Source organism: Pezoporus flaviventris, unplaced genomic scaffold (genome assembly GCF_033815535.1).
Source record: "Pezoporus flaviventris isolate CSIRO_AGI_PZ_B2104156 unplaced genomic scaffold, CSIRO_AGI_Pfla_v1 ptg000093l, whole genome shotgun sequence".
Classification (NCBI taxonomy): domain Eukaryota; kingdom Metazoa; phylum Chordata; class Aves; order Psittaciformes; family Psittacidae; genus Pezoporus; species Pezoporus flaviventris.
Window position 1 is genome coordinate 2,170,623 of NW_026892641.1, and position 6,000 is coordinate 2,176,622.

Here is a 6,000-nt window from a genome sequence, read left to right on the forward strand (position 1 = left end):
TTCCACACCGGCACATTCCAGCAACAGGAATGGAGCTGCTCCCTATTTGTGTAGCCTGGGAAGATGCCGGAACCCCCTTCCAGCCCCACTGTACCTCACTAGGGAACCAACAGCGTGGCTTCGAGGTGTATTGTGCATGAACTGTTTTTATCGTGTTTGTCTTGATCAGCAAAGCAAGAGGAATTCCACCTCCTCAGACAGGACACGACTGCGCTGATGTAAGTGAGGCCCTTCACGTGTGCAACATACTGCAGAAATAAAGGAGAAAGCTCCATGTCTGACCAAAACCAATGGGGATGAGGTCTGTCTTTGGTGTTTGTGTGCTTGCAAGAGCCTCAGTGAAGTTCAGCCCCTTCAAGAGCCTCTTTAGGCGAGTAAAGGGTTTGGAGAACCCGTTTTCCTAGAGGCTTTCTTTTCACAGCCTTATGGATGAGTCAAGGTCATGTCAAACCATCCCACATCCTTGAAGGTCAGACTGATGGATGCAATTGGAGTATAATCCTTTGAGACTACCCTGCAGATATTCCCAGCTAGGTCATTTCCCAAACAAGTCCTCTCCCCTGCCAGAGTTAAACCTCACCAGTTCACACTGAGGAAAGCTCTTGCTCATGCATGTGCTGGCCGAAATCAGCTTGGAAAAGACCAGGCTAAGAGGAGACAGGCTGAGGTGCTGTTTTGCCCCAGCCTGAACCTGAGTCTCCCTGAGAGGTTGGTTATGGGCACCACTGGGGCCCTATATCCCCTTGAATCCTTGTGGAGAACCAGACCTCCGTTTCTGCACACCTCACATTGCTTGCCTGTATCACGGCTTCTCTTGTCTCTGAAGAAAAGAATAAATCTCTTGCGGGATGCTCAAGATGTGGGTTCAGGGCCAGACATGCATAGATGTAGCCCTGACAGCCACTTAAAAGAGCAATTGCGCATGTGAATCTGTGGGGATAAGAACAGAGGCAGGCAAGGTTTATTCATATACCCTAGATACACATTCCAGAGGATGCCTGGCATATTTCTTCTCCCAGGTACCACATACCAGCACTTTCTCCCCAGACATTGCTGACAATCATTGACAAAGAGCAAGGATACTACCAATTCACTCGAGAAGCCAGTAAATCCTCCTTGTTTACCCCACATGGGAGTTACCAGGGAACAGAGCTCAGCTCTTTCCCATCAATTCCACTCACTGCCTCTGTTACTGTTATTACTGTGATTAAAAAGCAATCAAAGAGAAATCTTCTTCCTGTCCTGAAATTGCTGCAAACGTCTCAGTTCCACCATTTAAGCATGAGAAGAGCAAGTTACAAGCACGCTCTGCACTACTGGACTCTGCAACACTAGAACGGATAATGGAGCTCATCTCCTGAGCAGTCAGAGGCAGTGAGCAGGACTGGCTGTGCCGGTGGCATGGGGATGGAGTAATGAACCTCGCTGCTGCAGGGCTGGATGCCTGCTTAGGGAGTCTAGTCAGAGCAGCCCCAGACACACATAATGAACTTCAGAGCCTGGAAGTGTGGCCTGAGCTCAGCATTGCTGCACGCCCAGCTCGGGGGTCAGGCATGAGCTCTCCATCCCAATGAGATCTCTGGGAAAAGGGGTGGGAGTGATGGGTCCCTCTGGTCCAGGCAGAAGGATGGAGGATGCCTGGACACCTAAAGCTGGGCTCGGTGACAAAATGTACAGTCAGTGTGACTCAGAGGGAGAAGTGAGCAGCTGTGACACCTCTTTAGAGGGCCTGGATGCTGATGAAACCTCTTTAACCCTCAGCAATTTGTAGGGGCCAAGGCGGCCGGTCTCAGTGAGCCACAGTGCTTCAGAGCCTGGCTCTGCTGCCGTGCTGCCGAGATGCAGGGCATGGTCCTGTGCAATGGGCTACCTGCCTGTAATCACAGCCTTCTGGTAATCAAAAAGGACTGACACTGACTATCAAGCAGATAAGAGCAAGCTCATGCTGAATTTTACTAGGCTATCTGTAACTGCGGGCTTCTGAACTAGAACGATGTGTGATCTGTGCTAGTCCAAGGGAAACGTAGATAACACGGGGACAGACCCCCTTCTTGGATGTCAATTGGCTTCAGCAGTCAGTGAAGAAGCAAAGCAAGTAGCTCCAAAAGCTGATCCTCACTAATCACCCATTCAGCTCACTCAATCAGTTCTGTCACCACGGCAAGACAGGCAACTGTTTTATCTTTGTACATATCAACCATAAAGTTTTTAAACGAACAATTCTTCAGGGGCATAAACAATAATAATAAAATCTAATTGCTTGTGAACCTTTTAGGTTTTGCAGTATTTTAATGAGATAAATTTGCCACTCTCTTGCACAAAGATAACACAGAAATAAAGGTTTTGAATTTCCTAATTAGCAAGCGTAGAATACAGGGACATGTTCTTAATAAAACTATTGGGATGTTCAATCAAAGAGCACGATAGCGTTTGAATTCTCATTGCTAAGGATCTGATCTTTAGACTTGGAGCTTTTCAGGCTACAAACCTTGAAATGATGCAGCTTTACAAAGCATTTCCTCCAGACCGTGATGCACTGGACCAGCTCACCATAGCTCACAGGCTGACAGGTAGAAAACACTCTACTGCCCAGTACAAGCGAGGTCCATGTCTCGATACAGACACCCATCCATAAAACAACTATAAATACAAACCTGGTTCAATATGCTCCTTTTCATCCCAGCTAAAAATCCTCTAACTTGGATTTTGAAACAACTCTTAAATAACTCAATAGAAAGAATTTTTTAAGTAATTCTAAACAGGAAGAATTGCAAGGAAACCCCTTTTAGGTTAATGTTTTCCTTAAGCTGGGAAATAAAAACCTTTTAAGCCAGATAAAACATGCATGGATAGCTGTGGTAATTAATTTGCACATTTTACTGCACTTAAACTAGTAATCTTACATACTTCCATTAATCATATATTTAGTCCTGGCTGGCATAGTTGCTACGCACTGTCAGACAAGGCTTCCTGCATGTTGCAGTAATGAAGGATAAACGTTTTGCCCTTTCTATCACTCGTTATTACAAGATCTTCAGTGGCTTGGAAATATGAGGTTTCAACACTTTCTCCCTGGGAAAGTAAGCAAATATGGCCTCACCAGGAGACACAGGCACAGACCAAAGGGAGCAGCTTCTCCTGTGCTGCTGATGCTGAACTCTGTGTTTCAAGGGGGATTTAAGGCAGATTTCATCAAGCTCTGCCTCACCTATTGGCTGGCCTAATACAGATGCTTTACAACAGTCTTAGCCAGTCTCCCTTGGATCGCAGTGTTGGACAATCTTCCTATAGCTGGTACCCTAAACCTGGTTAGCCTGATTTTGATGAGCTTTAGGAAAACCTTGACAAGTCCTAGGTGGCCCCAGCCCCTGTTGAAGCTGGAGCTAAATAAGCCAACAGATCCCGAGTCTCTGGAAGTGTGTCTGCTTTGCTGCTGTCAGGAGCTGCTCATCAGCCCCTGCCTGCATCAGCAGCATCAATTTGCACTGGTTTTATTAAACAGCTCAGCTCAGTTCCTTGTGAGCTGCTTTTGAGTCCCTGCAACTCAGGCTCCTTAGGACAGCATGCACAGAAGGTCTTTTTGTGGGATCTTTGGGAGAGACCTGTCCCAAACCCCATGGCAAGGGCATTAGCACTCAGGAGTCCAGCCTTGCGTTTCCCTGCTCCAGCAGTTTGACAGACCCCATTACCTTTTCACATGCCATTTGGCTGCTGTCAGAAGGAAGAAAGCTTCTTAACGGGGAAACCTTTAAAGGCCACAGCCTGCATATGTGTGCTCTTTATGTGGAGCCTCCTTCAAAGGAAGGATTTACTTCACATTTTCTCTTTCCACTCAGGACCTCCAGGGGACGATAGCTCCATAGCCATGCTCTCCTGCCTGCTTAAGGATTCTGTGAGTACTTTCCCATTGCAAATCCTGGAGGATTTAATATCCACTCTGTAATCTACTGGCACCAACAGGCATTATCTAACTAAACCTTAAATTGAAAATGCTAGTCTTTCTATTTTCCCCAAGCAGTTGTGAAAAAGTCGGGTTCTCATAGTCCGATGTAATTTACTCTCACTCTAATTAAAATACACTACACAGCTCCTCCTGGCAAGATACTCAGCTGGCTGATGCTGGGAATGTCAAAGGCACATCAGGAGCTGGCGGGTGGGACAGCAGTGCCCTGGGTCTCCCAGCCTGACTCTGCTTTATCAGACCTGCCTCTATTCTGCTTCCCCACCGACAGCAGGAGCAGCATATGCTGAATTCTCCACTCTGTTTTGCTGAGGTTCTGGTCCGTCAAGTTTTGGCTCTACTTAGCCCAAGGATTTTCACTGAGAGCATCCAACTCCTTGTCCTAACCTATTACCAAACTTGGCAGCAGTGATCAGCAAGGAAACTCTTCGGTAAGTGGTGGGAACTGATCGGTGTCCACAAAAACACCCTCCAGCCAGCTCACTTCCAGGGTGTCTGATGGCAACAGAAGATGCTACCTGGCTAGGCTAGCAAATACACATGACTGGGCTTGCAGTGGTGACCTGGTGGGGAAGATAAGGCAAGAGGGACCGGACATACACATTTAATGCAGACAGACAAAGGGCAATGATACAGACTCGTGACCTTGACCCTTCTGTACTGCCGTGTGTTTCCAAGATAAAGAAACACGTTAACTGTAGCTCTTTCTCCCTCTCATTCATCATACTCCATTTTGGCTAAATCACCAAAGAACAAACTCCAAGTAGCAATATTCATTTACAAGTCCCAGTTTTATTAGGAAAAAAAGAAAGGTTCAGTCCCAATCAAGCTTTTTGTATGTATCGGGTTTCCACATGGATAGGGTATAGATTCTGCTCTGTAGTAATCAATCCCTATGGACACACAGCAAATGAAAAATGGAAACTCTGGGGGGGAAAGCAGTCAGGAGATGCAAGAACAAAGACAACGTTAGGCTGAATTGCAGAGCAAGTCCATCTGGTTCAGAAACCTGTCTGACAGTACCAGATGCTTCCATGAAGATTCCAGTAGACAGATGTGTGATAAACTGTGTTTAGGGAGAGCTATTTCCTCATGACCGCATCAGTTAATACTTAGCTTATGCCCTTAATTAATACCACTTTTAGTATTTTTAAATCCTATTAACTACATATCTGATGTGGCTTCCTATTACTATAATAGCTGAGCATCAGCATCAGGATTTCTGATGCATTTATTATCCCAACACAAGTGTGAATCCCCGTTTTATGACCACTGGGAACAGGAGCATAGAGAAGGTGAGATTTGCTTAAGGTCATAAAAGGAGTTTGTAGCAAGGCAGGAACTTGAGGTCTAATCTCCAGCCAGGAGAGGATTACTTTCCTCAAACATATCTAATCCCATTTTGAATCCACTTGTCCCTTAGCTCAGGAGTAATGTGGTAGCAAAGAGCTCTACAGTCTCATCTCATCAAAATGCTTCTCCGAGAACAACATCATAGCACATTTGAAAACCACTCGCCAGATTAAGGGTGTTAGTACTGCAAGGAACACAGGATTACAGCACAGCTCCAACTTCTACCTGAAGAGACTACTGGCACCACTGGGAACCTTGGTCTTGCCAAAGGAGAAAGAGGATGTGATGGATACAGGGATTTCCTCCACCTTTTTTGCTCTGGTGTAGTGCGTTTAGTGGGACAAGAATCACATAGGCTGAAATTGTGTGCAATGCTCAGGAGATGGTGGAAAGAAGGAATAACGCACACGATCAAAGAAGTAGAGGAACTTAAACAGAGTAACATGTTTTCTGAGGAAAATTAATAAGAGAAAAGAAAACTTTCCCATCTGACACATTAATTATTTGATACACTTTTAGGAAAAATAATTTCTGGGAGATGCAGTAACTGAATATTCCCAAATCCATGCACTTCTGCTAACAGAACAGCTGCACAGGAAGCAGAGGGAAATAATCAAGGTCAAAAAACCCACCCCAGCGTATTCTCGCATTCAGTAGGCATAAGGGACTTTTGCCCTTCATAACTA